A 27,023-nucleotide genomic window follows, 5' to 3' on the forward strand; every position below is an offset into this window, starting at 1 on the left:
AAGTAACATTAAAAATATAAAATCTGTCCTGGCATGGTGGCTCATGCCTGTAATCCCAGCCCTTTGGGAGGTCGAGGTGACTGGGTCACTTGAGGTCAGGAGTCTGAGACCAGCCTGGCCAAAATAACAAAACCTCATCTCTACTTTAAAAAAAAAAAAAAAGCCAGATGTGGTGGTGGCACCAACCTGTAATCCCAGCTAATCAGGAGACTGAGGCAGGAAAATCGCTTGAACCCAGGTGTCAGAGATTGCAGTGAGCCGAGATCGCATCACTGCACTCCAGCTTGGGTGACAGAGCAAAGCTCCATCTCAATAAAAATAAAATCTGAAGTGCAAGAATTGATTTAGAAGGAAACCTCTTGGTTTTCCCCTTCTTTATGTATATACTGTGATTTTTATGTTCTGACAGAAAACTCAAGTGAAAAATTTTAGCGGACAATGGAGAATATGGACTTGACACTTCTGAGAGAAGACTTACGACAAGAGTGGATTTGGAAGTCTTCCGCATAAAGGTGACAGTTGGTGCTTTGAAAGTGAATGATATCACAGAGAGTAAAATTTTTACAGAAAGAAAAAAAGCAGTCCAATGACAAAGCTTTTGCCAAGATTCATGTGCAGGCAGTGTCAAAAGAAGAAGCAGCAGAAAAGGTGACAGCTATTTCAGTGAAGAACTTTATAAGTGTATGTCAGAATTTTTTTTAATGTTAAGAAAATTGGTAATTCTTCATATTCGTATTTACTAGCCTTTATTAAATGACTGTAAGAACCACGTAAGGGTAATATTACTAAACCAATTACTATGAGGAATGTCAGCGATAGAGATATAGTAGAGTATTAGACATTGCCATTTTTCTCCTAGCTTGAAAATGACGGATTCATGATTCAGAATTAAGCATTTTTAATGCCAGGAACCATGTTATCTTACTTATTACTTTAATAAGATCAAGAAAGATGAAGAATCAAAAAATCTCACTGAATTTGATGTTTGGGAAAGTGTTGTGTATCTTTCAGAGAACACAAGTCAAATTTCAAAGAAGTGTCAAGTTTAGAAGGTGTGGTGACAAGCTACAGGCAAGAGAGAAAGTCTACATCTCCCAAACAAGGAATAAGGTCATAAGCTAATACTTTATAAGTAATAAAGAAAACACACTTAAAGGGTGGAAACTTGAGAGTGTAGCAAAATCAAAGGGAAACATGTCATGTAATAATGTGATCCGAGCTAAAGTTTAGGAAGAAAAAAGAAGAAATAGCATACTACTAAAGAAACTAGAAATAAGGCTGTTTACATATTGTTCAAAACTATAAACTCACAATTTGCCTGGTTTCAGACCCTACATATGTCATTCACTAGCTGGTTGGCTTTAGGAAATTTACTTATTTCTCTATGCTTGAATTTCCTCATCTGTAAAATGTATAAAAGAGCAATATTTAAAACATAGGCTTGTTGTAATGATTACATGAATGGTGCATGCCAGATAGAGGTAAGCACAAAGAAAATAGTACATACTATTAGAGACAATTCAAGGACACATAGAGCTTGGCATTTGAAACACAAATAATGACACTGGATTTAGTTAAAAGGATAAAGATACAGAAACAAAGTTTAAGGAAAGAACAAACTGTAAGAGGGGGATAATGACCATCCATCTACTAAAGACTCTGCTAAAACCTCTGATTTATTTACCTCCCCAAAGAAAGATTATTCATTTCTCCGATCAGGGCCTGAGTTATTGATTCAGTCACATTTACTAACAGGCAGTATTACAGGGTATTAAAAATAAATTAATTTCCACATGCAATTTCTTTTATTGGTTGCCCCGCATGAAGCAAGTGGTACACAGCCTCTCAGCCTGTCACATTTAGCTTTTCTTTTCTGTTTCCTCTCTACCAGTTGAGGTAGTACAGGGCAAGAAGATAGAAATGTCAGAAGGTTTGGCCAGGTCCTTCATGGGGAAGCAATGGCCTGTCTTAGACTCCTGCCCTTAGCGAAGTACTTCGAAGTAACTTTACCAATATTCTATGTAATTGAAAATTAGACACAAGTCTAACTGTTAATATATTGGTATTTATTTGTCATTCTTTGTATGTTATATTCACAATAGCAACAATTTGGGAATTTTTATGTTCTTTCCCCTAATACCATATGGCGCCATCAATATTCTAACCAGTTACTAGTTTCTTCCTTCCTCAAACTAATCTTTTCTATTTGAAATGAGATCATAGATTGAGAGAAACAGAAGTGAAGATATGAATGGCTGCTTCAGGAAAGAAAAGAAAGTGTGAGAAATATATTACAGAGAACCAAGAATAATCATATAAAGAGATGTGTTAAAGGAGGGTTGAGCAACTAACTATGAGAAACCAACTGAGCTTTTCTTGGATGAAATTACAGTACAGCATGATTTCATAGCTTTATCAAACAATGTTAGGTTATGCCAGATAGAAAGTGCAATAGAAACTGAAGCTGTCAAACAAAGAAATTTCTTTCACTATTGATATGTCTTCTTTCCTGGCCCTATGCACAATCCTCGAAGAGAAAGTCCATGACTCACATCTCCAGCTTGGAACTCTTCTTTCTCCTCCAGACACATATATCTATGTACTAGACATAACTACTTGGATTTCTAAAACATCTCTAATTCACCACAACTCACAGAATACTACAGATATTGTCCCCGTTTCTTCAAATCAGTGGTTTCTTGCAGTTTTCTCCACTTCTCTAGAAAGTAGCTGAACATTTCTAGTTTGTCAAGTCCAAACCCTTTGTGCTGTCCAAAACTTCTCCCTCCCTCCCCAACTCTCTCTCATCCTTGTCTTTGTCTCTATGTCTCTGTCTCTCTGTATTCTTTATTTCTATCCATGTCTTCTCTATTGCTTTCTTCCATACATTTATCAACACATTCTATTTTACACTATACACCCAATTTTCATACTTTGCACCCCTCATTCCCCTACTTTTCTAGGCCATCATTATTTTTCACACTGATTAGCAAAATAGCTTCCAACCAGACTCTTGGCTTCTTTACTTGGACGCTATTTTCAATACAGCAGGAAGAATATATATATATATATATATTTTTTTTTTTGAGACGGAGTCTCGCTCTGTCGCCCAGGCTGGAGTGCAGTGGCCGGATCTCAGCTCACTGCAAGCTCCGCCTCCTGGGTTCACGCCATTCTCCTGCCTCAGCCTCCCGAGTAGCTGGGACTACAGGCGCCCGCCACCTCGCCCGGCTAGTTTTTTGTATTTTTTAGTAGAGACGGGGTTTCACCGTGTTAGCCAGGATGGTCTCGATCTCCTGACCTTGTGATCCGCCCGTCTCGGCCTCCCAAAGTGCTGGGATTACAGGCTTGAGCCACGGCGCCCGGCAAGAATATATTTTTTTAAATATAAGTTATCTTTTCACTTCTTTTCTCAAAACCTTGCAGGGGCTTTCAATATCATCCAGACAAAAAGCCACTATCCTTACAATGACCTTGGTGGCTTAAAATAAATATTTATTTATTGTTTTTACTTGCTTCTCTGTGCTTTGACTGTGTGTGGTGTCAGGGTGGGGGCGGGCGATTGGGAGTCAAATTTCTCTATTGATCTTGGCTGGACTTCATTAGACTTGGCTCCAGGACCCAGATTTGTTCACATCTACTTGACATATCTCTCCTCTTTCTGTGACAAGCGATCTACATAAACCATGTTCTTTTTATGATGATGGCAGAAGCACAAGAGTGAGAACAGAATCACGTAATGCATCTTAAAGCTTAAACTTGAAGATATATAATGTCATTTCTGTTCACATTGCATTGACCAGCTCATATGACTGTACTGGCAAAGGGTGTGGAAAGGAGAAGTAATAAGGAATTAGAAATAATCATTCAAACTATCACAACCTATAAAGATGTACTTGATCTGGCTACTCATTTTCTCTATGACCTCATCTTTTACATTCCTCCTCATTCAATGTACTTCAGTCACATTTGTCTCCTTTCCATTCCTTATACGTGCCAGGCAAGATCAGCCAACAAAAAATATGTAATTGCTTTCTTCTCTGCCTATGATGCTCTTCCCGCACATATCTACATAGCTAGTTTCTTCACTTCCTTCAAGTCTTTACCCAAAAGTCTCCCTTTCAAGTGAGGCTTTCCCTGACCACCTCTTTAAACTTTTCATATTTACTCTGAATTTTGTATTCTTTTATACTCTGCATTTTGTACTATTTGCATTTCATATTATTTTGTATTGTTTTCCCTTTTTTTGTATTCTTTTCTCTTTAATACCCACTACTAAGTAATCTACCATTTTTTACTTATTATGTTCATTGTCTTTCTACCCCATTAAGATATGTGCCTCATAAGAGTGCTAATTTCTTTATGTTTTGCTCAGCACATGTCAAAGTCTTGGAATAAATATTTATGAATGAATGAATGAAGATAGATATCAAAGTCAACGTTGAGTCCCCTAGCTGGCTCTTTCCTCCTACACATGAATTGATAGGCAATCTAAACAAGACATTGTACTCCCAAAATCGTATCAGGGATCTCTCTTAAATTTGATGCTAGCTGGGTATAGTGGCAGGCACCTGTAATCCCAGCTACTCAAGAGGCTGAGGCAGGAGAATAACTTGAACCCAGGAGGCGGAGGTTGCAGTGAGCCGAGATGGTACCACTGCACTCCAGCCGGGGTGACAGAGTAAGACTCTGTCTCAAAGCAAAAAAACAAAACAAAAGGAAACTTGACACTCAGTTTTTGCTGTTAGCTCATTTATAGATGGTTCCATTGTAGATGTTGCAATCTAGTTAGGCAAGCATCATTGTGTTCTTATAAAGCAAATACTTCAAACATCCTTGATCCAAGTACTCCTTTCTCATAATCTATAGCTTTGCCACATTCAACTTTATTCTCATTTTTATTTCTTAGAACTCCAGTTAAGTAAAATCATGAAATCCCTTTGTGGGATTATATCCAGGTATTCTCTTAGTCAAGAGGCAGAGTTGGCCAGGTGTGGTAGCTCACACCTGTAATCCCAGCACTTTGGGAGACCAAGGTGGGTGGATCATGAGGTCAGGAGCTTGAGACCCAGCCTAATCAACATGGTGAAACCCTGTCTCTACTAAAAATATATATATATATATATATACACACACACACACCAAAAAAAAAAAAAAAAAAAAAAATTAGCCGGGCATGGTGGTGCACACTTGTAATCCTAGCTACTCAGGAGGCTGAGGCAGGAGAATTGCTTGAACCCATGAGGCAGAAGGTTGCAGTGAGCCGAGATTGCACCACTGAACTCCAGCTTGGGTAACAGAGCAAGATTCCATCTCAAAAAAAAAAAAAAAAGAAAAAGTAGCAGAGTTAGGCTATTAATTGTTTTAAATAACAATTTAAACATGTTATTTGTTATTTTTTTATGAGCCCTGTGCACATTTATACATTTTTTTCATATTGCTGTGGTTATGCTATATTTCTACACCCATTATTTAATAATAATCATCTATTATTTAAGAAATTCACATGTCATATTAGCAGAATTAACATTCAAATGAACTTTTTTTTTAGGAGATCAAGCAAAGAAAAATTTTTGGATGAAAAAGAGAAAATGAGCTATGCTCATAGTATCAGGGAATAACAATCGTAATTTCTATTTTTGGCATAAACTTTGGTAGATCACTAAACCATCCTCTATTGAAATACACTCAAAGTCTTATGTTAAAGTGCTTTAAAAGGGAAAGTTAAAATCTTGATGGTGACACCAAAATAAGTATAGTGTTTGTTTGTTTGCTTTCATAAGAGTTAGGAGAGATAAATAACTCCTACTCCGTATTAGAAGTTACTTTGTTTTCTATTATAAGAGATGAGAAGTACAATCTATTATTAGAGTTGGAAAGTACAATCAAGTTTAAGTAAAAATGAGGCTCAGTTTTTATCATTTAAATGTGTTTTGGAAAGACAATCTAATCATGTTTTTGCTTAATGGCAATGGTATGTTCTGAGAAATGCATTATTAGGCAATTTTATTCTTGTGCAAACATCAAAGAGTGGACTTACACACAACTTGATGGAATAACCTACCACACATCTAGGTTATATGATCTAGGCTATTACTTCTAGGTTACAAACCTGTACAGCAAGTTACAGTACTGAGCACTGTAGGTAACTGTAACACAACAGCATTTGTGTATCTAAACACATCTAAACACATAAAAGGTACACTAGGTGGAGTGCGGTGGCTCATGCCTATAATCCCAGTACTTTGGGAGGCCAAGGCAGGCAGATCATGAGGTCAGGAGATCAAGACCATCCAGGCCAACACAGTGAAACCCGGTCTCTACTAAAAATACAAAAAATTAGCTGGGCATAGTGGTGCGTGCCTGTAGTCCCAGCTACTCAAGATGCTGAAGCAGGAGAATCACTTGAATCCAGGAGGCAGAGGTTGCAGTGAGCTGAGATCATGCCACTGCACTCCACTCTGGTGACAGAGCGAGACTCTGTCTCAAAAAAATAAAATAAAATAAAATAAAATAAAATAAAATAAAATAAAATAAAATAAAGGTACACTAAAAATACAGTATAAAAATAAAAGGAGACACCTCTAGAAGACACTCACCATGAATGGAGCTTTCACAAGTAGAGTTCCTCTGGGTGAGTCAGTGAATGAGCTATAAATGAATGTGAAGGCCTCAGATATTCCTGAACACTACCGTAGACTTTATAAATATTATACACTTAGGCTACATTACACTTATTTTAAAAATGTTCTTTCTTTAATAAGAAGTTAGCTTTAGCTTACTGTAACTTTGTTACTTCATAAACTTGCTATTTGTTTAACTGTTTGACTTTTGTGTGATAACATTTAGCTGAAAACATGAACCCTTTATCTTATTATTTATAAATATATATTTTTTAATTTTTAAAACCTGTTCATTGTTAAAAATTAAAACACAAACACACACCTTAGTCTAGGCCTACATAGGATTAGGATCACCACTATCCCTGTCTTCCACCTCCACATCTTATCCCACTGGAAGGTCTTGAGGGGCAATAACACAGATGGCGCTATCTCCTGTGATAACAATGCCTGCTTCTGGAATACCTCCTGTAGAACCTGCTTGAGGCTATTTTACAGTCAACTTTTATGTTTAATAAGCAGAAGGAGTACATTCTAAAATAATGTTTGGAAGTGTAGTACAGTAAGTACATAAACCGGTAACATAGTAGTTTATCATCATTATCAAGTATTATGCCCTATACATAATTGTATGCGCTATACTTTTACATGACTAGCAGCTCAGTAGGTTTGTTTACACCAGTGTTACCACAAATACGTGAGTGATGCTTTGTGCTATGACATGACATTATGACATAACCAGGTGATGGGAATTTTTCAGCTCTATTACAATCTTATGGGACCACTGTCATATATACAGACCATCATTGACTGAAATGTCGTTATCCAGTGCGTGACTGTTTCACTAAAAATATATTTATCACAGATCATAAAATTTATTTACTGTTGTAAGGTCATCTTCTTTTTTCTTTCTTTTTTTTCTGGTTATCTTATTTATTTGCCTAGCTGGCAACCTGTCAGGTTTGTCTACTATTAATTAGAATTGTATATATATATTTTTAAATCTTACATTTTCTGCAATATCTTTTTCTAGTTTCTTTTTAATTTTCTTAATAAAGTCAACAATATGACCCCTTTAGGGACATAGTTTCTCTAAACAAACACATTCAATTTATTATCATTATTTAATGTGTTTTTCAAATGTCACCTATTATTCAACATTCAGATGACTTCCATAATTTTTATTTGATTTAATTTTGTATAACTTTCCTATTCAGCAATATTTCATCGTGATTCATTGAATATAGCAAGAACGGAAAATAAAACAAAGACAAACTAAAAAGAAAGTCAGTTAATTTTAAGTTCTATGTAAATAAGTAAAATAGGGTGATGTTTTCTCAAATAACAGCACAGCTCTTTCAGGTGAGCCAATTTAAAGATTTCATTAAAAGGGTAACATTTCTGGCTAGATCTGAATAATCAAATCATATTGATAACAATCAGTTGGAGAATATTTCAAGCAGTGGTACAAAGGCCCCAAGGTAGCAATACATTTTGGCATATTTAAGAAGCAACAAGAAAGTCAGTTTATGTCAAGAAGATGAAGTGCCTGAAGAAAGTGGAAGCAATTCATGTATGACTTTGTAAGTCTAAGAAAAAAGTTATTTTATTTTGAAATTAGAAAACTGGAAAGTGACATGTTCTGATTGACTGATTGTTGTTTGGGCAATGTGTGCATTCATTTATTCAACAAATATGTATTGAGCATCTTCTATGCACCAGACACTGTTTTAGATACTGAAGATATATCAGCAAATAATATGTGTAAATATGTTTGCCCTCTCTGCATTTGCATTATAGTGGAGGCAAAATGAATGATAAGCAATAAGCTAAAGATAAGTAGATTATAGGGTACGTAAAGAGATTGGAAATACTAGGGAGAAAAGAAAAAGCAGAGCATTGAGGAGGGATGAAGAATGCCAGAAAACAGGAAGGATGAGTTAAATTTTAAATAGGTTAGTCACAGCAGGCAAGATTGAAAATATATTTAAAGACTTGAGAAGAAAGGAAAGAATTTGAGACCATATAATCTAACTTCATTGCTATTATAATTGAGAAAAATATCAACCAAAGAATTAGTATTTTTCCTATTTTCACCTCCATTTACCATGTTTATCTCATGCTTGTGGCTTGAAACGTACTCTTTAACCTCTGTAATTATTATTTCAAGACAATATTTAGACTCAATTTTGTTGACACACAAACAATTCTGATTGAAATTAATTTTAGGTAACACTCTAAGCAAATATAATTTTACTTTTTTTGTTTCTGCCATCATCTCAATATTATTCTTCAATTTTTAGTAATTATAATAAATATAATTATCAAAATAACTGTAACAGAAGTGTGATAGTTAATTTACTGTGTCGGCTTAATTAGACCAAAGCAGATATTCAGTTAGACAGTATTCTGGATATTTCTGTGAAAGTATTTTAAAATGAGATTAATATTTAAATCAGTAGACTTTAAGGAAAGCAGATTTTCCTCCATAAAATCTGTGCACCTCATTAAATCAGTTGAAAGTCTTAAGCAAAAGAAGACTGACTTCCTCAGAGCAAGAAGGAATTCCATCATCACACTGCCTTTGCATTGAAGCTGCAATGTCAACTCCACCCTGGTCGCCAGTGTACAAGGCCACTCTACAGATTTGGACTTGCCAGCCTTCAGAATCATGTGAGTGAAATTCTTAAAAGAGCCTCTCTTTCTTTCTTCTGTTGGTTCTGTTTCTCTAAATAGCACTGACTAACATAAAAGATATATTCTGTAAGAATTTATCCTAATAAAATCTCAGAAGATAAAATAGTCCTGTAAAATGCTAATAATGGAAATTGTAACACCAGAATAAACAAATATAAAAATTGAGAGAAGTGGACAAGGAACTCTGTTGGAAATGCATTATGCTGAACTAAGAGATTATAAACAATTACTATTTTTATGTAAAATAAATTATAAATTATATATATTTCAAAATATAATACTAGTATTATGGCATCATAGAAAAAGTAACTAAACTAGTTTTTAGACCAGGAAATGGACCCAAAGGTGATAGAAAAAGCAGGAGAGTTACAGACGCAAAGGCGTTAGGGTTTCTGCCAAGAATTGATTTCCCATTAACCTATGTGTTACCTTTGCAGGTGTGATTTTATTCCATGGCATTATCACCTAACTGCTGTTGATTTGGTCAAGGGACATACCTGATCCAAGCTGAAATAGATTATCTCCCTGAGAAATTTGAAGTAGGAATAAGAGACAGCTAGTTACTTTATCAGAAGCTGGAATAGAGTTTTTAAAACTTAGAAAATTTAAATCTGCTTATGATCATGTGCATAGTAGACTACTAAAAACAGTTTAGGTGGTTGAAAGTTGAGAAAGGAGGAGGAGAGAGGGAAGAGAAGAGTCGGAGAGGAAAAGAAAGAATGGAATTGAGCCTATAGATATGAGCAGAGCTGAGGAAAGGAAAGAGATCTCTGCTTGGGTCCTAAGGAATCTATAATTTTTGGTACCAAACCCTTGGGAGACTGGCTCTTTTTGAAATCTGTGAATAGTGGCATATCTTAGTCTAGATTGAAGTGTGCTTCCATTTCTTTAGGCTAAAAGATGCTTGCTAAAACAGGCTAAAGAGAAACATATGACAGAAAGGAGTTGTGTTCAGATGAAAGATGAGGTAACATGCATACAGAAAAAGGACCAGAAAAAATAAAAAAATAAATAAATAGCCAAGAAAGTGCCTTCCTGGCATGTTAGAAAAATTGAATGAGGGTATTATAATGACATGATTTTTTTTACCTGTTTTATTGATGTGTACAATTTAAACTGTGATTACTGATTTATAATCAATCAGTATTTACAAGTAACAGGGCTGCTGAAATTTTGTTATTATCTTACAAGGACCGAATTATAATTAAGCTTATGGTTTAGTCTCCAAAACTAAGAAACTTGTTAGGCCTGTCATCAAGACTCATCTTTAAATAACCCTTGTTAGTAAATCCAAGGAGTCATCCGAAAAACATAATTGACATGCAGGTTGGAATCTCACAATTGCTGAGGGAAGCTGAGCAATAAGACTAAGACTGACAGTTTCTCAGGACAAAATTTGTTAGGTCAAGGCATATGTTTCTGGTCTAGAAGTTTATATTGACATACTTTAGAAGTAGAGTGCTAACAATGTGGCGTCAACTTAATTAAGAGTCTGATCCTGTAGGAACACTGCACCTGTTGGCTAGAAGGCCCCCAAATCTTAGATTTCAATTAAAAACAAAACTATGGTTTCTGAATAATTGTGTCTAATCTGAAAAACCATAATACGTTCCAGAAATCCCATCATTCTAGTCTTGTAAATAATATTTTCTAGACAATGCTTCTCAAATCCAGACGGAACATAGACATTCTTTACCAGACCAAGGAAATTTACATTTTAAAGCTGAGCTTATGGATATGCTTACATCAACCTAAGGCTTTATAAAGAAAAGTTATATCCATGTGTATGCCTGAACAAGTTCTATAGAACTTGTCTCATTCTATCTAACCTAATCTGATCTAATTCTGAATATCTTGCAAATTGTACATCATATGCCTTAATTACTTTTCTTTTTAAATTTATAGTCTTGATGACGACAATGAATTAACAAAAATACTGATGATTTCTATTATGCATTTGGGTTGTGGTTGCTGAAATATCTATCAGAAATAGATAGATTCGTATCTTAACTTCTCAGTAATTCTAGGAAACTCTTTTCCAGTCTTCCCTCCTCCACACACCTGTACAAGAATAAGCCTCTCCACTTCCGAAAAAATTACTATTAAATATTGTTTTTTCTTTCTTTCCTCCTTTCTTTCTGTTTCTCTTGCTGTTTCTAGTCATTTTGTCTAGAATTGTTTCCTTATTATTGTATGCCACTTTCAATTGAGAATAACTCCTTGAAGACTCTGCTTTTTTATGCTTCATGCCAGCCACAGTGACCTAACATCCCTTTACATCCATACCTATACAACCTAAGTAGAATTGGAATTGACCATCAGATTCAGTGTATTCAGGTCATGGCAGCCTGTCAAAAATGCCCTACAAGTAATGCAGCTTGTATTTCAAGAGTTCTGCCAATCACATAAACCACAGACACAGCTATTTCTAAAGCTATTCACAAAGAGGCATAGACTGTATCTTGATGATCACACATGGTTAAAAGCTCTCATTTTGAGATGGAAACATGTGCAATGCTCTATGAATCATTATTATTCATGATAGTAATAATAGCACTACCATCCAATGAAACAATAGCAATAATGGTTTTGGTTTATTCTTTGCAACTTACAGTGACTCATTCAATTCTCAGAATAGCTAATAAATACTTGTAAAATGCATGTTAATTTAGTCTACTAATAAAAAATGCTATATAAGTGTACCATAATCATATAGCAATACCAGTGCTGTGTTCACAAGTTAATGAATAATGAACTACTTTTAAAAAATGACCTCAATCTTAATTTTTAAAATTGGGTTTAGAGGTTTTTTACTTCTCTTAATTCATATAAGAAAAGGACAAAAAACTAAAAATTAGTTTTATACTCAAGTGCAGTGCATTAAAAATTGAATTTTCACACTTTGGAATTGGGGACTTAACTGCTATTGAAATTAGCATTAATATGATAATGATATGCTAAAAGAAAATATTTCATTCTGTTTTTTTTTTTTTTTTTTTTTTTTTTGAGACAGAGTCTCACTCTGTTGCCCAGACTGGAGTGCAGTGGCGCCATCTCGGCTCACTGCAAGCTCCACTTCCCGGGTTCACGCCATTCTCCTGCCTCAGCCTCCCAAGTAGCTGGGACTACAGGCGCCCGCCACCACACCCGGCTAGTTTTTTGTATATTTTAGTAGAGACGGGGTTTCACCGTGTTAGCCAGGATGGTCTCGATCTCCTGACCTCGTGATCCGCCCGTCTCGGCCTCCCAGAGTGCTGGGATTACAGGCTTGAGCCACCGCGCCCGGCCTCATTCTGTATTTCTTCTGGCTTAACTGCATATGATTTTCTTCACTTTTACTGCCCATTATGGATAGGTGATAGCCTCAAAGCCTTTTAATGAATCAGTGATACAGTAGTCACTGTGTTGTTCTAAACATATTGACAACCTGAGCCATCACCAAACTTATACACATTCTCTGAGTCTTTGGCAGAAACAAAAATGAAAAAGACATTACCAAGAATCTTATAGTCAAGAGAAAGAGAGAGAGAGGAATATAAAAACATTCAAATGCACACAGCATATTTGAACCCTTTCCATCAAAGAGGCCCCATTTATAACCTGAAACATTTTGTAACATCTCTTCCCTTTCTCCTAAAATTTGTTTACACCTCAAGGCTACCCTGGAGTCATCACTGTCCAGACATGGACTCCTGTCCTCTTTTGTTTTCTCTCTTTTCTTACCTACATCTTTTTTAATCCTCAAATTGATGCAACTGCTGTCTTAGGAAGCAACAGTCCTTCTTTTCAAAAAGTGAAAATTCAGAGGAAGCTAACGGACAAATGCAGATTTGTCTTTGGCAGATGGGATTAAAAAAAAAAGACAGGAAACCCTTATGCTAAATGATATTGCTATGTTCCTCATGAATAACTTTAATATAATGGTCAAGAGTGAGCATTCTGGGGCCTGGAATGCCTAGGTCCAAGTAGTTGCTCCAAAAATTACACTTTGAATAACCCTGGACACATTTTTAATACTGTACAGTTTTGTGTGTGTGTATATGTGTGTATATATAAATTTAATTTAGTAATTGAATGAATGAATATAATGAATATGGGCAAAATAAATGTAATTAACTTAATCATATATGAATATATATCATTAGTTCATATGAATTAAATGTAACAATGATGAATATAATAATATCTAATTCATGACTATTATACAACTTAGATAAGTAATTGTTAATCCTCAGTATAGTGTTGATCACACAGTAACTGTTCAGTAAATATTTGCTGTAATTTTTAATTACTATTGTTACCCAGGCTTAACTCCTAAATTTATTTTTGGACTAGCTAACAAACTATTGAAAATTATTGCTTCACGTTTTTTAATGAATGCCATTTTTTAATGAATTTGATGACTACAAAAATACACTAGGCATTTAAATAGTCAAATTAGGTACCTTTTTCTATAAGCTTTTGTTTTGTAAATATATAATAACATTTCATAGTGAAAGTCTGTCATATCCAAGATGACATGTATAAAACATTACTTCTATAAATTAAAATCCAAAAAAATGAGTATATCAATATTATTTTACACTGACTGCACTTCAGAGTCAAAAAGAGAGCTTAAAAAAGGACAGATGACCCGGCCCTGTCACCATATAGTCTGATTCAGTTGGTCTGAGGGCAACTTGGGCATCTGTATTTTTTTTATCCTCCTTAAATATTGCCACCATATAGTCAAGGTAAAATAATCCAGGAGCATATAATTGTTTCATAGAATTTCATCCCTGAAAGTAGCTTTAAAAGTTGTCTCCTCTAAATTTCTCAATAACACAGACTCAGCATATACTCACATATCTCTAATGATAAAAAAATTATTGCTCAAGCAGCCCATTCTCGGTAAGCTGGAATAAAAAATCATTATTTTGAGCAAAAATTAAGGCATATATTTCATGTTGACCAATAAAAATATTCTTGCTTTTTCATATGTTGGTATTTCAAGTACGTAAAACAATGAACAATGTCCATTGTTCTGCTGTGCCTAACCACATTTTCCTCACAAGGCTAAACTTCCCAAACTCTTTCTAGGAACACTTCTTTGCACTTAGTCCACATCACCCTTTTCCTTTATCAGTGTGTCACTCAAAACTCAACACGGAGTAAGGTGTGATTCTCATTCTATGTATTATCTGCCTACTAAAGCAGTGGAAAGGTATATTAATTTTAAGGTATTCATAACCCTATTTTATAATTTTTACATACATCCTGCTATTAAATAAAATGAATAAAATGTTGACTATATTAGGTAGGGATTGTTGCGTGCTAAATTACTCCCAGAACTAAGCAGCTAGAAACATTTGTTTTAAAAACATTTTTATGTAATGACAAAAATATTGACTACATCTCACAATTTCTGAAGATCAGGAATCTAGTGGTGGCTTATCTGGGAGGTTTTATCACAGAATCTCCCACTAGGTTGAAGGTTGCATACAGGCGTCAGTTTTTGCTAGCTGATGTCCAGGTGACTTCAGTTCTTTGTCGTGTGGCCCTTCCTACAGGGCTGCCTCATGACATGGCAGCTGGCTTCCTCCAGAGTAACTGATGCAAGAAAAATCCAGCACCCAAGACTGAACTTCCTGTTTTTAAAGAGTTTAATAACAGAAGTGGTTTACCATCACTGCTGTCATCTTACAGTGATTAGAGGGAAGTCATGAGGTCTAAGACAGTAATGCTTAATTCCCCTCCTTGTGAGTGTCTTAAATCGGTCAGTAGCAAAGAATTTGTGTTTATAATTTTAAAACTATTACCACAATGATGTTGAATTGGTACAACTGATTTTTATGTACACAACTAAAACACTCTATTTTTCCTTTACAGGTATTTTTACAAGGCTATCGAGACCTTTGATTCATATCCTTAACCTATTTTCTTTCCTTCATAACACTACTACTTGTATATTTTATAATTATACTTTGTATATTATTACCTGAGCTATAAATGAAAGTCTTGAGATATACCCAAACACGACCCTGTGACACGCTACTAATCAAGCCCTGTAAGTTGATGATAATGCATGGTGCAACATTCATCACTATCATTTACAAATGTACCACACAAAACTTCATCATATTAAATTTTTTTTTTTTTTTTTTTTTTTTTTGAGACAGAGTTTTGCTCTCTCACCCAGGCTGGAGTGCAGTGGTGTAATCTTGGCTCACTGCAACTTCTGCGTCCTGGGTTCAAGTGATTCTGCCTCAGCCTCCCGAGTAGCTGGGATTACACGTGCACACCACCATACCAGGATGATTTTTGTTTTTTTAGTAGACACAGGGGTTCACCATGTTTGCTAGGCTGGCCTCGAACCCCTGACTTCAAGTGATTCAAGTGACTCCTCCCCCCAAAATGCTGGGATTACAGGTGTGAACCACTGCGCCTGGGCCGTTATCTTCATTTTTAAAAGGATAGCATGTGGCACTTAAAATATTGCTCATATCTACAGATAGTATGTTCACCGGGTTGTCTTTTAGCTTTGGCTCAAAGATATTAAAACATCTCTACTAAACCAACTGCTTTTTGTTATAAAACATCTGTGGCAATCATTTCAGAAATGCACCTTCATGCTTGATCACTTTCAGCTTTCTAGCATCTCTTTCATTTTCCATGATTTCTCAAGACACCCTCAGAATATTTGGTGGATTACTTGACAATTCTCTGTATAAATCGAAACATAGTATCTAGCAGAGAATAAGTCTATTTAAAGTTAATGAGTTCATTTTTAAAAATATTGTATGTTTACATGCGGTGGCAGTTTCTGCATGTTTTCTCTTCAATTTCCTCTCGCTTTTATAAGAATGTTTCTTCATTTTTAACTATCACCAAATGAATTACACATGAAGGTCAAACTAGCAACCGCCTTGAAATAAGTTAAAACGTTTTTTCCACTATAACTTTGTATCATCAAATCAGATAGCAAGTCATTGATACATAATGAGAGTTTTCGTTTTCTGGAAATAATACAAAGCGTGACTTTTAGCTTTCAGAAGTTAAGCTTTTCTAGGTATCTAAGGGTAACTAGTCAACATATAAACCATTCTCTTTTGAAACACCTAGAAGGGTCAACTTCTTTTAAAGGTCAGGTTCCAGTTCCTCAAAGTAAACCCTAAAGTCCAGATGCCAATAGAAAACTTTATTCAAAGATTTTCCATATTGCAGTGTATTTATATCCCCTCACTGTCCTGATGTGTGTGTGTAACACATGACATCACTTACAGGTTGGCACGAAGGTTCTTCTGATATTTCTCTCCAATAGTTCATCTCAGAATATTTTTATAGATTCTTGGTATACTAACGTATGTAGCACTGGAAAATCACAATTTGCTATCCCTCTCAGTGACAGAGTACCAGTGCGACCTTGGTACTAGAGTACGGCTTTAAGTCATCTTCAGTACTATTTAGCATCAGTACAAAAAAAAAAAAATTAAAAACAGAAAAACCAACCAACCACAAAAATAAAATAATCCTATTGTGTCTGGAATTGGTGGGTTCTCGGTCTCACTGACTTCAAGACTGAAGCCGCAGACCCTCGTGGTGAGTGTTACACTTCTTATGTGTCCGGAGTTCGTTCTTTCAGATGTTCCGATGTGTCTGGAGACTTTTCCTTCTGGTGAGTTCATAGTCTCGCTGACTTCAGGAATAAAGCTGCAGACCTTTGCGGCGAGTGTTACAGCTCTTAAAAGCGGCAGGTCTGGAGTTGTTCACTTCTTCCAGTAGGTTCGTAGTCTCGCTGGCCTCAAGAGTGAAGCTGCAGACTTTTGCCGTGAGTGTTACAGCTCATAAAGGCAATAGCAACAAGATTTATTGCAAAGAGCCAACGCACAACCCCACCACAGCACAGATGAGAACCCCAGTAACTTGCTGCTGCTGCTACCGTGGGTGGCCTGCTTTTATTCCGTTATCTGGCCCCACCCACATCCTACTGATTGGTGCATTTCACAGAGAGCTGATTGGTCCATTTTACAGAGAGCTAATTGGTCCGTTTTAACAGAATGCTGACTGGCGTGTTTACAATCCTTTAGCTAGACAAAGAGTGCTGATTGGTGCGTTTACTCTGAAGTGGTTTCATATAGCGTCTTGTAATTATTTATACCTATTATCACTATAATATGATTTTCTTTCTTCTCATTGCAGGTTCTTGAGTGTAGAAAAAGTTCAGTACTATATCCCCAGTACTAATGACCATATTTGACAAATAAGAGGCATCAATGAAAATATTTGTTAGCTGGACACTGGCTCACACCTGTAATCGCAGCACTTTGGGAGGTTGAGGAGGGTGGATCACTTGAGGTCAGGAGTTTAAGACCAGTCTGGCCAACATAGTGAAACTCCATCTCTACTTAAAAACAAACAAACAACAAGAACAAAAAACACTTAGCTGGGCATGGTGGTGCGTGACTGTAATCCTAGATACTGAGAAGACTGAAACCTAGAAATCACTTGAATCCAGGAGGCGGAGGTTGCAGTGAGCCGAGATGGAGCCACTTCACTCCAGCCTGGGTGACAGAGTGAGACTCTATCAAAAACAAAACAAATAAAAAACAAAAAGAGAAGATATTTATCAAATAAATGAGTAATAAGAATCATCTTTACCACAAACAAAAATATATATCAACAGTACTTATTTAGTGTACTGGGGGTAGATTACTGAATCTTTTATTTTTAATAAATGTATTTTCAATTATTTCTAACAGCTATCTTAGAGGTGATTTTCATGAAGATGTCAAAAGCATAAAAGATGTGACAAGCAGGTAAAACTGAAGTTGATATTTTGAGAATTTGTAGACAAAAGAGATTAAATGAAAATGAAAAATCAGAGGACAAGCATTATATAAAGATGCTAATGAATCATTTGAATTTTACATGAACAGTTAGTAAAATTTTGTTGTTAGTAATCATGCTACTTTGGCACTATGTTATTTATGAACTCTAAGGATACTGTTACCAAAACATCAGGGGTTTGGTCTAGGTCCTGCTGCTCCCAGTGACTGAGACCATGAATACTGCCAAGGAAGAAAGTTTAATCAGGTGCTGCAGCGCAGCCCAGGAGATGGGAGCTCAGTCTCAAATCCATTTCCCTGAGCACTAAAACTAGGGGTTTGTATAGCAGAGAAGAAATTTCACAGTGTGTAAGAAAACGGAAACTAGGGAGGGGCAAGAACTAATCACGATGAATGAGGGGTCTGGCATCTCTCTGTCTGCATGCCATGATCTGGTGAATTTCAGTTCTTTGATACTTTGAGAGGTCTGAGAAACTCAGATAAAACAAATGTAAGTTTCAAGCTTTAAGACCGGGAGGGTCAATTTCTATGTTTATTATAAAACAAACAAACAAACAAACAAACGAAAACCTCCTACCAATGGGACTATTGGGTTGCTTTCAATACTACATATCCAGATCACACTAGATCATGTCCTGAAAAAACAACAAAAAAAAAACAAAAAACACTCCATGGATAATCTACACAGCAAAAAGTCAGGCAAATAAATATTTGAGTAAGTGCTTTAGACCAGGGCTCCTCAACCCCAGGCCACGGACCTGCCAGGTTGCACAGCAAGAGGTGAGGGGCAGGCAAGTGAGCGAAGCTTCATCTGTATTTACGGCTGCTCTCCATTGCTCACATTACCATCTGAGCTTCACCTCCTATCAGATCAGTAGTGGCATTAGATTCTCATAGGAGCACAAAGCCTATTTTGGACTGCAAGTGTGAGAAGTCTAGGTTACGTGCTCCTTATGAGTCTCTAATGCCTGATGATCTGTCACTGTCTCTCATCACCCCAAGACAGGACCATCTGGTTGAAGGAAAACAAGCTCAGGGCTTCCACTGATACTACATTATGGTGAGTTTTGTAATTATTTCATTATATATTACAATGTAATAATAAAGAAATAAAGTGCACAGTAAACGTAATGTGCTTGAATCATCCAGAAACCATCCCCACTGCCCCCGGGTCTGTGGATAAATTGCCCTACATGAAACTGGTCCCTGGTGTCAAAAAGGTTGGGGACTGCTGCTTTAGACCAAACATCCTCATAGACTCTTTTTCATTGTGACCCAGCAAATCTATTTTTGGCTAGATAGGCAGACCTAAGGCATTATTTTTCTAAAGAATATGGAGATGCCACCTCTCCCTTAAATATAGAAACAGCCCCTATTCCTTCTTATTACCTAGCCCTATCACAGTATTAAAAGAAAATTATGTGGTAGAATATAAGGCAATGGTTTTCATCTGGGGGTGATTTTGCCCCCTAGAAGGACATTTGCCAACACCTGGAGACATTTTTGATTGTCGCAACTGGGATGATGCAGGTAGATGCCAAAAAAATGTTGCTATTAAATATTTTACAATGCATAGAATAATCCCCTACATTTAATAACCAAGTATCTGGTCCCAAATGCTAATAGTGCTAAGGTTGAGAAATCTTGTTTAAAGGTAAATGTCAGAATTAGCTAATTATCTAAATTATATAGTTTTTAGTATTATTACTAATAAAAAAGCTATTATTATTAATCTATACCTATAAACAGTAATATAAATAATATTTTCTCATCCTCTGCCTAGAGCATGTAGCTGCTTACATTATCTAAGTGGTTTGAATCAGATTAGTTAAGTCAACTGTACCAAGAAGACATGCTTCAAAGGTGGTGTCACTATACCTACAGCTGCATACTTGTTAAATTGTCATCCTGCCAATGCCTTCTTTTGAAAATAAAACAAAAATCTGTTTTTGGCTTTAGTTCCCTGCCAACAATGTAATCTTGATTAAACTAGCAGCTTTTTTTTTTTTTTTAATCTTCAAAATAAGACTGCATGTTTCTATGTAGTTGGGAGTGATTCACCTTAGGAATTAGTCATCAAAAAATACATATTATAAGCTCTCTAAGGTTAAAGAGTAGTGTTAAATATATAGCAGCTTGCAGTACCACCCACCTTGTTGTTAGTAAAGATAGAAATACGTTTAAAAAGCATGAGGCAATAAACACCACCTGCTTTTAAAGTGCAAGGACCCTGACATTTGCACTCCTGTTTGTATTTAAAGTCTGATATTCACATTGAATTATGTTGGTATTTGAAAACACAGTGACTTTTTATATAGTGTATCAACTGCAAAATGTAAAGAATTCAGATATTTTCTCTATATTTTCATACACCTAGTAAATACCTGCAAGATTAAATACTAAAATAGTAAGTCTAGTTTCCTCTGAATGACAGAATTATGGCTGATTTTTTAAACATTACATTTTCAAATAGTTAACAGATTTAGTATAATATAATAAATTTGTGTGATAAAATTCAATAAAATAATTAGGAACCATCTTTTAAAAAGCATGATGCATCCAGTAAACTCAAAGCATTAAGATGATGAATTATGAAATCAAAGTTGATTAGAATATCTACTTTTAATGTGCTTATTTTACTTGAAAAATATAATGACTCTTTATTCTGGTCTTCCTCTCTCTATACTCCATACTGCCCTACAACTCCAGCCCACACACACGTTTTTACTGTTGCATAGCTGCATTCCACTTATAGGTATAACAATTTATGTAGCTAGTCTTGTGTTGTTATACATTTTGGTTGTTTCCAACATTTTTGCTCACATATAAAGCTTCAAAGACCATCCTACTACATGTACCTTTGTATGTTTGACTGATCATTTCTTTCGGATAAATTCCTGAGAGGTAGTTTTGAAAGGCTGTTGGTACTCAGTGCCAAATAACCCTCCTGAAATGTTTACTGTTTCTGAGATTTAAATCCCATTGTCTATTCTATGATAAGACCTCCTGTTCCTCATCATTACAAAGATACATATAATTTTTTTATATTTTGACTGGGATACCATAATGTTATTCTTATATAATCTTGATAAAACCTCTGGCTTTACATCATCTCAAAATTTTTTATTCAAATGAAGAATAAAATCATGTGTTTACCTCCAAGTATAGTTTGTAAATTCAATGAGGATAGCGGCTGTGGCTTTCAATGACATAGCCTTGACAAATATACCATTCTCCAGGTTCCTCTGGTTTTCCTGAAATACCCTTCTTTTATCCCACCTCTTCTGCTTTTGTATAGGATTTTAAATGACAGTCAGGATGGTAGAACATTACTCACGGATTCAAATGAATAGATGCACTCTGCATGAAATAAAATGTCTAAGGATTTGGTTATATTTTCTAATGAGGATGATTAATAAATAATAGAAAGCAAAAGGACATCATGCTTTGATATTTTTAAATGTGCCTTTTATTTGTGAAGACATGAAATAAAGCTGGCAGTTATCTGAAAAAATAAGCCATAAAAAGTAAAATAAAATTTACAAAAAAAAGACAAGAAAAACTAAAAATAGCTACACATTTCTAATAATAAATGTAAATACACTACTACATCCTAAAAGGCAGATTTTTTTTAAAAAATGTAACTTTTCATTTTTTGCATTTCTAAACATGGAGCAGTGATAGTTAAATAAGCATCATTTATGAATGTTCAAACTTTTCAGCCTCCTGTACACTTCATTTTCACATAATCCTATTATGTAATCATCTGATTCCTCTATTAGCCTAATTTACCTAATAGTCTATGCCACTGTCATTGTTACACGTTTTTAAAACATTGCTTCAAACACACAACAATTTTGTAGCATAGGTTGCCAAGCTTGTTTCATTCTATCACAGCAGTTCTGTGAACTTTTAACAAATCTTTAGGAATATTCAGCGTTCATTTTTTAAAAATGAGGCAGTGGAGTCATATCCGTATCAGCATAACCACACATACTCAATAATCAATGTCATATTTATACTCTGATTTAATTTAATAAAGTCATTTTACATGCTTTAACTCATAGGATCATCAAAACAGTCCTGGCAAGCAAATGGCTTGCTCTATTGTATTTTGTCTATATCCAGATAAAGAAAACAAGGCTGAAAGATTTAGAATGAGATACGCAAGTTGTCACAGTCACAAATAATGAATTCAGCATCATATAAAAGTTTCTACTTAGATGAATCCCATGCTATCACGTTTATTTCTTTGTACATTAAAAAAACTACATTACAAGTTTCTGTTACTACTTCTAGCTTTTATAACCATTTATATATGTAAGATAAAATAATGTATATGATAATTGCTTTTAGGTTTTAACACAGTAATTGGTTGCATCTTTTCCCCATCACTATATTTATTTTAACATTTTCTATGTAATTGGAATGATTAAGTATAGCATAAGCCATCTAATACGCTAAAGAGTCTTGTCATGTTCATTTGACATGAAATTGATCCAGTAAGTTGATGATCACTCCATACTAAGCGTCACTGTGAATAGAGAATTTGTTTCATGGTTGACATCGGTGTGATTAATGACATTAATATGATTCATTGTTTTATCAATATGATGTAAACAGTGAGTTGATGCACTCAATTAAACAACCAAAAAATGTCAAGTTACTATTTCATCAACTACTACAAACCTTCAATTGACTGAACTATTGTCTTTTCAAACAATTGCTTTCACGTCTTATAAAACACAGCCTAATTTGAGCTTTTTTTACTTTAAACACTCTATATTAGCACCTAATACATATTTTAATGCATGCTTGTACTAGAAAATTTTTACTCACTTAAACCCATACAACTTACTTTTAAACATTGTGAATTTTTTATATTTCCTATTTTTAGTGGCATGTCGTTATCACAATAACATATCTTTGCAAAAGAAAGTGCATGTATACATATATATACACACATACGTACATATGTGTGTATGTAGATAAAATGCACACTTAAAATATTCTTTTGAGGGAGAATATGATCATTTGCCTATCACACACGTTCTAAAAAACAATTTTATTTAAGTACAAGTTATGAAACATATAAATATTTTTCTAAAAAGATGAGAGTATATTTTTTCAGCATTTTAGTTGCTTATAAGAAATATGGGCAATTCCTGAGGGCAAGGAACTTGAGGAGAAGATACATACACAACAATAGTCAATTATAGAACAGAGATTTAGATTTCGTGGTAAAACCATATTGCAGCTTCTCACAAGTATTCCATCTACAAATACACATCTATGTTTTGTTTTCCTCTTCACTCACTTCAGGATTGAAAGAAAGGTCATCTGAATTAAATTTTTAAAAGGATGAAATGAATGCCATTGACATTAGGAAAGGCTATCCAATAATTGAAATTTTAAACATGGAAAGTGCAGGGTGCTATCAATAACGTTTAGATATACAAAAGAATAGAACTATTTTTAAAATATTTTTTAAAGCCCCAGTTAAACACATATTTAAGGTTATCAGCCATTTTGCATGTATTGTTATCTATTTATTTTCTTTATTAGTATATTTGACTTACACCCATCCTTCTAATGCATTTATTTCTAACTTTATTGATTTAAATTACCAGTTTCATCCAGAAATTCTGATATTTTATGTTATAGCCTCTTATTCTGCACAGAGGTCAAATGATGTTCACTTAAAGCCACCTGCCAGGCCACCTCATTCCACTCTCAGTGGCTCTATGTTTTATGTTTTTATGCATGGTCTACAGGAAAGAGTTGTGTTAATGTGAAGTACATCTTAGGTATTACTTAATTGCTTTGCCATAGACTTCTCTGTTTCTGGCATGTCTGCTGAAATCAGAGAGGGAGAATATGACAGACAATGCAACTTTTCCACTAACATAAATAGAAGTGGTCTCAAATACCACCTGTTATTCCCAGATTATCATTTTTTATTCATTTTATTGAAAAATAGCCACTTAACTCTTAGATTATATTACATTGTCTTAAATATACCCACTTGTGTCCAGAACGTTCCTCTGTTATTTCAGTATATGCTTTAGGGACTAGAAGCACTGATTTCAACATTTAAACCATGATTACTCAATACGCCTATTTGTCATATTCTTAGTGCTTCTCTCTGACAGAATGTTATTGACAAATGCCACCTACTGTATAATTCACTTTGCTGCACAGTGAGCACAAAGAGATACTAAACAGTGAATAATTCATCTTAAACCTTTTTGTATTGCCTTGTTCACTAGAAAACGTGTCTATAGAGAAGATTTTGGTGTGGTCTGTTGAAATTGCACTCAATCAATGATAATTCCATTACACAGATTACAACTACACAGAGATTCAAAAGTCTTGGTAACATCCAAGATTGCATTTTTGTGAGAGTGTGTTTATATATCTACAAATAGTTCAGAATGATCCAAAATATTTGTTTGTCTTTCTAATTTAGAGAAAGCTAATTTTGTGCAGCAGCAAAATAGAAACCACTGAAGTTTATCTCAGAAGTGATTATGTTGTATTGAAAAAGCTTCTGAAATAGAGCTGTAGAAATTTTTTTTCTTAAGGAAAAGAAATCATAAGAAGTACAAAGACAATAAAGAATGTAATAAGTACTTGCTAAAGCAGACGATTCAAGCAAGAGCATATGTAGCCTATTAGAACTCTAATAATTATTACATACAGGTTTGCAGTTTCGTGTAAAAAAAGATTACTTGCACAAAGTTTGGGAGTGGAGACTGTCAGAATCTGAGAGAGAACAAATGCCCCCTCATCCCCTAGTTCACTATATTCTGTTTTCTTCTTACTGTCACTTTTCTCAGATAGACCTAGAATTCTCATGGTGACATTCTGAAAACCTACACAAAACAAGTAAGGCTAACTTTATAGGTAGTTTCTGCTTTTTTTTTTTTTTTTTGTAAAGCCATGCATCACTTTACATCTTTAACTGATTCAGTTTTTACTCTGACTCATATGACTTGTAATGTAGTTTTTTTAATGTACAAAGAAATAAACGTGATAGGATGGGATTCGTCTAAGTAGAAACTTTTATATGATGCTGAATTCATTATTTGTGACTGTGACAACTTGCGTATCTCATTCTAAATCTTTCAGCCTTGTTTTCTTTATCTGGATATAGACAAAATACAATAGAGCAAGCCATTTGCTTGCCAGGACTGTTTTGATGATCCTATGAGTTAAAGCATGTAAAATGACTTTATTAAATTAAATCAGAGTATAAATATGACATTGATTATTGAGTATGTGTGGTTATGCTGATACGGATATGACTCCACTGCCTCATTTTTAAAAAATGAACGCTGAATATTCCTAAAGATTTGTTAAAAGTTCACAGAACTGCTGTGATAGAATGAAACAAGCTTGGCAACCTATGCTACAAAATTGTTGTGTGTTTGAAGCAATGTTTTAAAAACGTGTAACAATGACAGTGGCATAGACTATTAGGTAAATTAGGCTAATAGAATCTTGGTACTAGTGTCAAAGATAAACCAGAATAGTACCACAGTTTAAAAACAAATGCAGTGGGGGAGTTAGAAAAGCATTTTCGTAAAATTAATATTTTTCTGTTAAGACTCAAGGATGACTGATTTACTCAACATGCCTCAATAGAAAACTAATACAACAAGCCCTGAAAATGCTGAACTATTGGAGTGTAATATTCATTTAAAAGAACTTTTAACAAGATATCCCAGATAAATAATCAGTTATATATTTTGTACCTAAAATTAGGATTCATTTAGGATTATTTCATCCAAATAGCATAATGTGGAAAATAATACAAATAGTCAGAATAACTATCAAGGTAGTTTGCTCTTCCCAAACACTGTTTTGCTTGAAAAAAAAAATGTCAATTTTCCTTGCAAAATTATGTTTAATATATGCTGAAGACTAGGAAATCAAATATAGTTTATGTACATTCAGGATATATCTAAAATAAAACTTTTTTTTTTTTTTTTTTTTTTTTTTTTTTTTTTTTTGAGACGGAGTCTCACTCTGTCACCCAGGCTGGAGTGCAGTGGCCGGATCTCAGCTCACTGCAAGCTCCGCCTCCTGGGTTCACGCCATTCTCCTACCTCAGCCTCCCGAGTAGCTGGGACTACAGGCGCCCGCCACCTCGCCCGGCTAGTTTTCTGGTTTTTTTTTTTTTTAGTGAGACGGGGTTTCACCGTGTTAGCCAGGATGGTCTTGATCTTGTGACCTCGTGATCCGCCCGTCTCGGCTTCCCAAAGTGCTGGGATTACAGGCTTGAGCCACCGCGCCCGGCCAATAAAACATTTTAATAAATGTTAGATGTTTGAATATAGCTGAGAGTAAACTGCACAACGATTTTTCAGACTGTCTATAATTTGATCCTTTTTTCTGCTGTAACTGCTTTTTAAAGATTGTACTTTTATTTTTAAAAAGTAACTTACCTGACTTGCTTTGACTAGTCTTCAAGTATAGGTCTCAGGACAAGTGCTTCATTGGGACACCATAAGAAATTAGGAAAAAAATGACATTTTTACATTTTAAAGTTCATTCTCTAACAATTTGAGCAACATGATGGATTGTTTGGCTTTTCAGTATAATACAATGAGGTAAATATTTTTTGCAACAATTCACAAAATTTTATTCATAACCATATTTCTGGATTTTACTATTTTTTTCAGATTTTATGCAGTGATAAAATACATAGAAATGTTAATCGTGAAAATGCAATATTATACATCTGTCAAAACTCAAGGAATGAGCAACACAAGATGTGAACCCTAACTTAAACTATGGGCTTTAGCTAATAATGATGTATCAATATTGGTACATCAGTTGTCAAAAATGTACCGCATTAATGTAAGAAATTAATAAT

The sequence above is a fragment of the Chlorocebus sabaeus genome, chromosome 3 (assembly GCF_047675955.1).
Source record: "Chlorocebus sabaeus isolate Y175 chromosome 3, mChlSab1.0.hap1, whole genome shotgun sequence".
NCBI classification, from domain to species: Eukaryota; Metazoa; Chordata; class Mammalia; order Primates; family Cercopithecidae; genus Chlorocebus; species Chlorocebus sabaeus.